The 11,573-nt window shown below is 39.6% G+C and overlaps 2 long non-coding RNA genes across 2 annotated transcripts; both read left to right on the forward strand.

Annotated features, from left to right (window-relative positions):
* The first annotated feature begins 579 nt into the window (after positions 1–579).
* On the forward strand, positions 580–3,742 carry LOC109475918. Its single transcript, XR_002140581.1, has 5 exons — positions 580–699; positions 1,116–1,223; positions 2,326–2,416; positions 2,948–3,077; positions 3,603–3,742. It is a non-coding gene; the product is annotated as an uncharacterized LOC109475918 (long non-coding RNA).
* Positions 3,743–3,976: 234 nt separating this feature from the next.
* LOC109475919 lies at positions 3,977–5,046 on the forward strand. The gene is made up of 3 exons (XR_002140582.1): positions 3,977–4,311; positions 4,631–4,682; positions 4,994–5,046. It is a non-coding gene; the product is annotated as an uncharacterized LOC109475919 (long non-coding RNA).
* Positions 5,047–11,573: the final 6,527 nt, after the last annotated feature.

Raw genomic sequence — 11,573 nt, forward strand, 5'->3', positions numbered from 1 at the left:
TGAAAATACATTGTTTCTACCTGGACTTATTTGCTTTTAAAGATTTCACCCGAAAGTCCCCTGCAGTTCCAGAACAAGCTGCTAGGGCAACCAAACCCACACCACTTATTCCTGACAGAACAATTTATCTGTCACCAAAAAATCAAGACCATAGCATGTTTAGGACAAAAGATACAAAACCGGAAGTTCTGCTGCAGTACCAATGTCATCCACCAGGAGGCCTATATTTGACCTTACACACACACACACACACACACACACACACACACACACACACAAACACACACACACACACAAACACACACACACACACACACACACAGACAGACGCGCCAAAAACAATATCCCAATTTTCATGGAGGTAATAAAACTTAAGACTACATTTCTCTGCAAAATGCTGGTCTAATTTTTTTAGATGTTAAAAGGGAAGAATTTCAATCAGTTTTTTGCATTTAATGAAAATTTAAGAAGCTACGATATTTTACATTCACGCGCAGTTTGCTTTTAACACATTGCAAAACATCATACCTTCATTCTAAAGAGTAAACTCAGTTATTATTTTCCCCAGCAACTGATCAATCTGACAGGAAGTTTAACTCCACATCGGTAACCAACACCAGCATCACTGTGACATGGAGGTCCTTCAGCGAAGAAACCCGGCGCAGTTTATTCAGACCACACAATTTCTACTTTTACAAGGTAACAATGCAAGGCAACACGGCAAAATAGCTATTGATACACTATTGATACTTTATTCGGATATTTAAGTTCATTATTCTATTAACAGCAACAACGAAAAAGATTTTGATAAAGCGTTTGAACCATACTATTCCATCGTAATGTTTTGTAATGCTTTTCATAAATTACCATTTATTGTAGAACTAAAAAAAGATCACAGAAATGTATTTGAACCATTTATAAATCACAGAAACGTATTTGAACTACAACATTTAGACATCTTGCCATGTACTTTAAACCACTATGTCTGGAATGCTATTATCTTTTGCTGGTAACACAAGACCCATTTTATACACTGAGATGTGTGAAGAAACAGTTTTGAAGGCAACCGAATATTTATGTATTTTTTATTATTATTTTCTAATGTTTTTCTTAAGATAAGAATTTCACCGCCAGAGATTGATACCAACACTCACCAGGCGTTCTACGATGAGAATGTGCTGGAGGCAACTTTTTCCGGACTCACTCCAGGAAAAGAATACGAAGTTAGTAACAATTTAACATATTCTTTAATTTTGAATATCAATATGCAAGTCGGTTTTAAGTTGGAAATGATCTATGGCGGCATTTTGTTTTAATTAGGCCGAAGCAAGAAAATCTTATGGATGACATCCTCAATGGACTCCAAATCTAATGCGAGCGGGCAAAAAAAAGGCTGGCCAAAAAAAGCAAGATTCCAATCTTTTCAAATTTTGACTATATTGTGCTAACTTTACTGCAAACTGTCACAACATCCATTTGTCACTGAACAACTTTAAAAAAAAGGAAAGTTTTCAATCATTGTACAGATTGTTTTGATTCAGTGGGAACATATAAAAGGAATGAAATACATCACTGCATTAAAGTAACAGTCAAAACAATAAATTAGAGCCTTGTCGTGTCTCCTCTCTTTATGTTTATCTGCCATACACATTCCGGCATGACAAGGCAAGCCATTTTGCCCGTTTTCGGCATCTTGACTACTGTTATGGGGCAACAAAATTTCTTGTTTTTTTTCCAAAATCAGGCGAAAATCAGGCGAAAATCAATGTTATCCATAAAGATTACTTACTCTTGCCTTACAAGATAGCTGAACTGGTATAGAAATGGTTTTTAATACTCAAATCTGTACCGCCTAATGCTTCTTTAGTTTTATGTTCTGTAGTACAACTTTGCTTCGTCAATTAATGGAGATAAGGCCATGTTGATTTGATTATATGGATGACATCCTCCGGGAGCCCCAAAACTGATGCGCGCGTGCGAATAAAAAAAAGTTTTACAAAAAAAAAAGTTATTTTCATTATGAAATCTACGTGGTCATGAGGGTTGAGCAAATGGCACAGAATATGGTTTGGCGAATAATCTAGTCTTCAAGTTCATTTCTTTACAATTTCGTCTTTTTTCGTTTGATTTTGGCATTCTACGACATTGGTATAGTTTTTATTATTTTTTTTTGCAACTTATGGTATATTTTTGCTCATTTTGCAACTGTTTTGTACGATTTACAGTATGGTTGAAATTTTTTTTTTTTTTGGAAACGGCCGAAAATTCATGCGCGCGCGGATGTCATCCATATAATCAAATCAACATGGCCTAATGGTTTTCTAGATTCACTTTGAAGCTGTCGGGGACAACGACGCACTCGTGTTGCAAAACCCTTATCATCTGAGACTTATTACCAATGCCATTGTCTCAACTGGTAAGTACACTGCGCAGTCTGCAGTAGCGCTTGCTTCATTTCTTTTGGGATGGAAGTATTGTTTTGTACGGTTCAAGTATGGAGAAAGTTTGTATGTTTGGGTTCCGAAGTGAGTGGTCGGAGACTGGGTTTCAGCTAGCTGAGTGAAAGGGTTTTAACCAACATGTGATCGCCAGGATATAGGAATGTGTAAAACACAAAGTATTGTGAAATAGCTCAGAAACTTTCCTCATAAATTCGTATCCTACATATGAGTGATAATAATGCATTCTGTAATGTTAAAAATCGACGCAGACTGTGTCTAGGTCCTGAAAATGGTAAATCTTTGACAATCTTTTATACATACATTTTATGTAATGGTTTATCAACTATTTCAAATTGCTTAAATGAAGTTTTACAATGTTTATGTAATGTCCCCATATCATTTCAGCCGTTGGGCTGCCATTTTTGGGACAATGTTGTTGTTAATGCAAGTAAACCATTGACATTCTGCGGTACAAAAGAAACAAGACATGAATCATGTATTTTTAGATCCTTCTCCAGTGGAGAAAGTTTCCGTTGTCGCTAAGAGCTCAACATCCGTGACATTGAACCTGACACCACCGAAGAACGGGTTTGTAGACCTGTTCCAAATACAGGCAACTTCAGCACATCATTCCAGGTACTTAATGGGTTCCAAAGTGCAGTTTTTACCATTCGATCACATGTAGACTTCAACTAAAACGAAATATACATGTATGGACGACGTCTTCGTCGCATATTAGAAATCGGCATATAAAAATTTTATTGTGTCCCTATACTGCACCTGTCTGCAGTTTTGTGTACACTTTCATAAGCATTCGTCGACAATTATATAACCTCTAACCCAACCTAAACTGCATTTAATGCAAAATGTGCACAAGTTGGTAGAGGGCATCTGAGGAAAAGGAATAAAAGCATTTTATATGGCAAGAACCACGCAATGATCATATTTACTCACACGTTTAAGAGGTTTGTATGTGCAGAAAAGGGTAAAAACTTGTCATTTTGCTTTGTACGAATAAATGGTATTCAAAAATGCCAAAATACTCCTGTACATGGCCCTGAAGTTAGGCTCATTTGATCCTTGTTTTCAAATTAAAAGCTACAATTCAAATTCTTCCTTTTATTGTACGGACAGTCACTAACTGTTTCTTGATGATTCCAGCCCTCTTGTAGATGTTCCTTACTCAAGGGAAACCTCAGTCCTGGCCACTTTGTCCAATCTTCTGCCTAAAACTACGTACAATATTTCAGCCACAACTGTCAAGAATGGCCAGAGAGGCCAAGCAGCGTTTGTGAATGTCACGACAGGTAAGGGAGATGTGGAAAGCATAGATTCCAGGGCTCGAAATACTGGGTGCAACCAAACATTTTCGTTGGTTAACGTATGTAAAGATGCTAAATATGTACTAGTATGCAGCATTGTGATGGAATACATAGGATAGTGTTCAGAAGGCCCATAGCCCTTTTCACGGTTCCGCGTCTGCGCGCTGCGTTCTAGGAGTCGCAAGGCACTGTGGGTAATCCAGGGGACAAATTGTGGACAGAGATAAAGATGGCGGATTTGGACTTCAGTCCATGGGATGTTTTGTCAATGCGATCATTTCTTATTTAGAGAGAAGTACCGGTACATGACAAGCGCAAAGAGGAACTGATCCAGTTGTGCAACGCTGCACAACTAATAGGCTTGCCAAAGGTACTCTCTAACGCTGGCCATTCAGCCAGTCTCGAACAATCTGTCACGCAAAAGCTGACATTGGACGGCGGTTTGATTACGCTACCCAACCCAACTTCTTTGTCTGCAGGATGGGAAGCAGACGGATCAAGTTTACCTGATCTGCTACAAGCAGGTGTGGAAAAGTACTTTGAGAGAAGTGAGTTTCGCCGAAAATCCTTGCTATCGACGTTTTGTTCGGTTCTTTGTTTTGCTATAATATAGTTGGTATAAGTTGGTGACATTTGTTTACGTCCTGTTGTATGTTCTATGTTTTGCTAGTAAAAGCACCTGCAGCATACGTACACGATGGAAATGTTTTTTGACATCTTGTTTACCTGTTCCAACTGTTTTGTTCGTATTTTTATCATTGCAACATACTGACATGATGAAGACTTAGTACATTCTTGACATTCTGTAATGTGTAACATGTTCTTACTCACCTTTCTTACTGTTTGTTTTATTTGCATATGTTTTAGCATCTGCAGCATACATTCATGATGAAAATTTTTAAAGAACTTGTTTACGAGGGTAAGTGTGCACAAGGTATTATTTCTTATCTTAATATTATCTTAATATCAACAGATTGTAAAGGCATGTTCTTTACTTCACCCCAGAGGAAGAGTTCAAACATAATTTTGGCATTCATAATCTAACTTCTGCTTTGTCATACTTCTGCCATTGTACCTGGCTAATTTTTTACTGTGCAATGAGTTTTTGTTGTATTTATATATGATCTGTACAGAGGTCAAGACGTTTAAGTGACAGGGATGCTGATGTGTTTCACTTCACTTTCACTTTATTTATGTGTTGATGTGTGTGTCTCATCATACCAATTTCAGAAAACAAGGATGTCAACATTACAACAGCAGGCAAGGAGGCTCTCCGTGACGGAAAAAGTCTGCACGTTTCGGGACACGTCCGGAATCTCCGTGTCCATGCAGTTCACCCTGACAGCCCCTACTGTTTTGTGCGCTGCAGCACTGTCAGAGAGACCAGTGTCTCCCTCTCACCATATGACACTTGGATCATTGTCCACAAATCCAGAAACATCCTGGTTGACGGTTATTGCACCTGCCCTGGAGGGTATGTGAATTTTAGCAGCCTTGCCACATGTACAATTAACCTGTCCATTTGTTGTCTTACAAAGTCTTAGTTGTGATAAGTAGTTGCGTGTTGATGACCAGATCTAAGTCAAATAATTTCTTTGTGATTGTTCTTTTTTTTTAGTATTCGAGGCACCTGCAAGCACGTCGCAGCATTGTGTGATACTGTTATTGAAACAGTTGCTACAGGAGGTGATAGGGCAGTGACTGACAAAACCCAATGCTGGCATGCACCATCGAAGAAGCCACATGAGCCACAGTTCACAAAGGATATAACCATCAGAAAAGTCAAAGGTACAATTTTGATGCTAGGAGAGCTAGCATTACTTCTAGGAATCAAACAGTCTAACTACTTCAGACTTGTGGAGAACTGTAATAATATCATACATTGTGCAAATACATATTATGGCCATATTGCTGGTCCTAAAGCTACACCACATATGGATATTTACTATGTAAGAAATAGAATGACTTCATGTTGTGGTGACCAAAAAATTATGTACAGCCACTGTGTATGGTATACAAATGTATATACTGTATACACTTAGCTTCTTTCAGTTTTAGCTGATGGGAAATTATTAATGTTTCAGGTGATTGTCAACTTGAAGAACTTCCCAACGCAAAACGCACAAGGTTCAACTACGATCCCAGAGCAGTGGAGGACAGGCCTTCCAAGTCTCTTCACCACCTTGACTTGGAAGGCCTTAGGATAGCAACAGATGGCAGAGCGGGTATTTTGGCTTATGTGCCTGCTCTGCCATCTGAGGGATCCAGTGTTCCTGACATTGAGCATGTTGTTAGCGAAAATGTTGTAGACACTGAAGAATTCACTTCAAAGCCCGATCTTCCAAAAACTTTACCAGAAATGGCACAGAATGCCCACAGTGCTGAAGATTTATTTAGAACAGCCACAATGCCAATATCAGAGGAAGTCGCTAACATGATCAGGGACACCACCAAAGAACAGGGTCTATCAGACAGCTGGTTCCAGTTCAGAAAGGGGAGAATAACCAGCAGCAAGATATATGAAGCAGTAAAAAAGGTTCGTTCAGATGGAACGGTTAGCGACCAAAATACTTCCTTCTTAAAGCAAGTGATGGATTATGGTCCTCGGCCATATACCCTAGCCATTCACTGGGGACAGTACAATGAAAGATCTGCGGTGGAAAAGTTTGTCAAGCTGAACCGGCGACATCACAAGAAACTAAGAGCGGATGCTTGTGGCACAGTCATATGCACTGACTACCCCTTTTTGTCGGCATCTCCTGATGCAGTTATAACATGCAAATGTTGTGGAGTGCGGCCACTCGAGGTCAAAAACCCCTACACTTATAGACATTTGTCAATAAACAAGTTTGCTGAATTGCCTAATACCTGTCTAAACATCACTCCATCAGGACAGATAAAGCTAAATGCTCTACATCCCTACTACTATCAAATACAAGCCCAGTTACTGTGCATGAAGGCCGATATTGGCTTCTTTGCTGTCCAAACAGCAAGCCCATATAACAACTTCCATTGCAATATTTCTACTCAGAAATAAACTCCAAATATAGCAAAAATGGAAGACAATGAAATAAGTTAAGAACTTACAAAACAATTAAGCTTACATATGAAAAAGAACAATATTTAGATGTGCAAAAGTTTAGTCATCGTCGAGCATTGACAAAATTAAGGATTAGTGATCACCAATTACAGATCGAAATTGGTAGGTATAACCAGACTCCAGCAAGTAACAGAAATGCACTTTATGTAACAGTAACTGTGTAGAGGATGAAGAACACTTTGTCTTAGAATGCCCGTAATACACTGATATGCGGAAATCCTTTATCAATTCCTTAGAGTTAGAGAAGAAATATACATACTTGTCAAAAGCAGAACTGTTCAAATATATTATGACATCCAAGCACTACGATGTAAATGAAAAGCTATGTAAATTTGTTCATACATGTTTCAAAAAGAGAGAGGAGATCATATAGATAGATCCTGTAGTTAGAGACGTAGCACAGAAGTATAACACTTGTTACTTATATACCTGTACCTATAGTTATAGCACAGAAGTATAACACTTGTTTCTTCTATACCTGTACCTATAATTACAACACAGAAGTATAACACTTGTTTCCTTTATACCTGTACCTATAGTTATCCAGCTTTGTGCATTTGGCCCATGTAGGGCGTGGATATGCAATAAAGTTCATTGTCATTGTCATTGTCATTGTCATTATGAGGAGATATGTCTTGACACTGACTTCCTGGAGGAGGTAATTTCCAAAACATTGCTGGTTTTCGAGAAAGTAATAGTTGATGAGCTTGTTCACGAAAAGGTGAAGAAAAAAGTCATGTCTAATAATGATGGACAAACAGGACAAAACACGCAGTCAACCTCAGCCGTGCAGTCAAGCTCAGCCGTGCAGTCAACCTCAGCCGTGCAGTCAAGCTCAGCCGTGCAGTCAACCTCAGCCGTGCAGTCAACCTCAGCCATGCAGTCAACCTCAGCCATGCAGTCAACCTCAGCCATGCAGTCAACCTCAGCCATGCAGTCAACCTCAGCCATGCAGTCAACCTCAGCCATGCAGTCAACCTTAGCCATGCAGTCAACCTCAGCCATACAGTCATCGTGTCTAAACGTGCCATCAATTTCAACAGTACAGTCATCTGCAGCCGAATACATTTGTAAAGTGTGTAAAAAAGAATGTGAGGATGAGCCTCAAAGTTTTCAAGACATGAGCATCTATTGTGATTTCTGTCACAACTGGTTACACTGGGTGTGTGTGGATGTAAAGGGAACTGAGACATTTCTAAAAAAGAAGAAGCTGAAATGGAAATGTTTACTTTGTGTACACAATGATTAGATTTTTATATATGTATTGTTAAGCAAGTGTGTTCAAGTCCATATGACACATTTTCTAGTGCTGATTTTAAATGTATTTTATGGGTATGCTGGAAATGCACCAACATACTAAATTCTAGGTGCATTGGGTGTACAGAATACAAGACATTTTTATGCAATTCAATCGTTTTGATGCATTCTTGTCTGTAGTGAAAACGTTAATTAGCACTTCAGAGAAACAATAGGTGGTTGGAGATTCACTAATGCACAGACTATGGTAGTGATATGGTCAAACAGGTCTCTCATGTTGAGGGGGATTGGGCCCTTCATTATCCTGAAATCTTTGACCCTACCAATAACCCTTTCCACATGGATTCTGGCATTGGCTACGCTTTTTGTTCTTTTGTTCTCAGACTCCGCAAACTGCTTCTTCTTCTTAAGGAAAGGAGGTATGACGAGGGTAACACCCTTGTGAAGGAACAGTTCCTGCACATTGAACCCTCTGTCTGCAAGAAGCGTGTCGCCATAATCAAACTTTTCTACTATGTTGGACTTGTTAACAATGTCTTTGTCACTCATCTTCCCCCCAGCACTTTTAGAAATGAAGGATACTGTACCTGCTGGGGTACAGGCAATGAGAATTTTCAAGGTCGGTCTATTCTTGTAGTTTGAGAAGATTTGGCCATTTGCCTTGGCCAATGAGGGCCTCTGGATTTCAACTTCCGTACAATCTATAATTGCACGTACATTTTTGTATCTTTTGAAACAGTTAGGGTAAAAAAGTTTGATTTCATGTTGTGCTGGCCAGTAAATTAAAGGGGATAATTCGAGGGATAGCAAAGGCAACCAGGTAGATAAAATTTGTGATACTAGAGTGGTACTGCAACAGAAAAGATGTGCTAGAAAATCCTCTACTAAGTTAAGTCTAATCTTCATCAGAACCAATAGTAATTCATTTTGTGCTGACAATAAGCGTTTAGGTCCCGGTTTGTTGGTCTTTTTCCTCTGATAGCCTTTCGTTGTGGCTGATGTTGATCCTTTGTAGTACTGCATGTATGGTAGTTTTGACACAACAGTATTGAAGACCCACATAAATAGTGCAAAGGACAGTCCTGTGTGTAGTGACATTTTTGCATCTGAGTTCTGTATTTGTTCTATGTCATATTGGCGCTGTTGCTTGGATGTGTTTGTTGCAGATTCTTTCATAGTTGTAATTTCCTCTTTAAGTTGTCGAACTTCACCCTCGAGTACATCATTCCGTTTTTGTAGTTCTCTGTATGCCTTCTTGCAGAAATTACATATTTTCACACACTGACAACAGTCGAGATTGGCTGCATCAGTGTCTTGCGTTGAAGCATAGGTGTGATCGAAGATCTTGCTACCATTCTGTTCAGCATTGTAGTCTCCATTAGCAACGTCAGCATTGTTGTCTCCATCACCATCATCATGTGGGATTTCTTTTTTCTCTTTGTGTGATTCCTTCTCATCGGCCGCCTTGCGTTTCACAGACCCTTGAATAGGAAAAAAAATTTCTCAAAACCTAGAATGATATGACTATCAAGAAAAGATTAGTAGCAGTCATGAGGTATTACAATCATATCTATCATCCTCACAAGCCATGTCATAAGGAAAGGTAGGTTTCAGATTTACTTCAGAGATGCAGACTAAAGGTGATTCATTGCATGAGGAATCTCAAAATTACTTTAAGCAAACATTCTAGATGCATGAATCATATCAGTGCCACCCAAGTTTTTTTCCTATTAAAATCTAAAGTGCATTCATCAAGCTGTACTATTCTACACTGGATTTAGTATTGCCACTTGACTCTAAAACAATACTACTGGTAGTACATGTACCTCTTCTGGTGTCAATGTAGGTATTATCGTCAGGGGTCGCTTCTCTCATTCTGATCATATCAAGCAAGGAATGGTCTTTGGTGGCAGTCTCATATCCTCTCATATAGAGGACTGGGTGAGGACATTGCTCTGTTGGACGTCCTAAGACGAAGTGGTTACTGCAGACTTTCTGGTTCACTGTTAGGCTGTGCAAGCCTTCTTGGTTCATATGTTCTGCCCAGACCTTGCTATGCCTTGCTGGGCAACTGAAGAACTGCAAAGTGCTCACGTGGTCCTTCACAACCATTCTACAAAGCAAAGACATATTTTATTTGCATCACATTTTCTCAAAATATTCATTTTGCATTTCACTGACAAAATTGACAAGCCCGAAACCACAACATGGCTAAGGCAACTAAGTTACTAACACCGGTTTGTGTTGAGCGTGGTAACCAGACTACCGTGGCTGGGGCTAATTCCGCTCGGGCCTACAGTGCTCTATTCCCGCCTATCTCAACTACAGATCGCACGCCGCGGGAACTAATGACGGTCAAATACATTAGCGTGCGATCTCTAACGGGGGAGTGGTGGTACTTGAGACAGGCGGGGGTACAAGCCCATAGGCCCGAGGAGACCCCGCGCAAGCAACATTATTGGTCTGGATACTAGGCTACTTTGTGCTAGATACAACCCTCTACTGTCAGAAGAAAAAAATACTGTAGAGTCCAATTCTTTTCACGTTTAGTTAAATTCGTCGCCAATTTTTGAAGAGAGCAAGCGTTATCGCACTCTGTTCTGAAACATCAGAGTAACACAAAGTTATCTACGTATACGATCACGAAAACACCAGCGATGGAGCGCCGTAAGATCAATGGCGTGAAAAAAGCGACGAAAAAATTAGGCATCCCCCCAATTAGATTAATAGATGAAAGAAAACATACCTTTGTGGATAACGTCTGTCGTTATTACAGCCGAAAACAACGCATCTGTCTGCTTTCCCCATGTTTGTGCGGCTGCAGCGCGCTGTGTTTTTGTTTACGTCCGATGGAGTTCGAAGATTTTCGCTAGGGGTCACTCTTGTCCCCTGGATTACCCACAGTGCCTTGCGACTCCTAGAACGCAGCGCGCAGACGCGGAACCGTGAAAAGGGCTATAAGGCAGAGCGTGGGGGCTGGGGGGAGTCAGTCGGGGTCTAGACTGGAGTGAGAGAGGTCCGGTGGCCTGTACTAGAGCAGCAGTCTAGTATTAAACAGAGTTCCTGGAGATCAACTCTGGCTCATTTCGTGACAAGCATATTCTGAACATTTATGTGTAAGAAAAATAATAGAATCATTGTGATAGTACTTTCTTTACAATGCCAATGACAATGAACTTTATTGCATTACATGGGCCAAATGCACCAAGTTAGATAACTGAGGTACAAGGATGAAAGGAAGAAGTGTTATATTGCTCTGCTACATCTATATCTACAGAATCTCTTCTTTCTTTGAAACTTTATGAACAAATTTACACAGTTTGTCATTTACATCGTAGTGCTTGGATGTCATGATATGTTTGAACAATTCTACAAATGAAGCATAATCAGTTATTGCTGACATTCTAGTTATCCTTAGGCTATTTTATATGGTGCACCCAATAAACAATTTCC

The sequence above is a fragment of the Branchiostoma belcheri genome, unplaced genomic scaffold (assembly GCF_001625305.1).
Source record: "Branchiostoma belcheri isolate BF01 breed outbred unplaced genomic scaffold, Haploidv18h27 scaffold353, whole genome shotgun sequence".
In the NCBI taxonomy this organism is placed as follows: domain Eukaryota; kingdom Metazoa; phylum Chordata; class Leptocardii; order Amphioxiformes; family Branchiostomatidae; genus Branchiostoma; species Branchiostoma belcheri.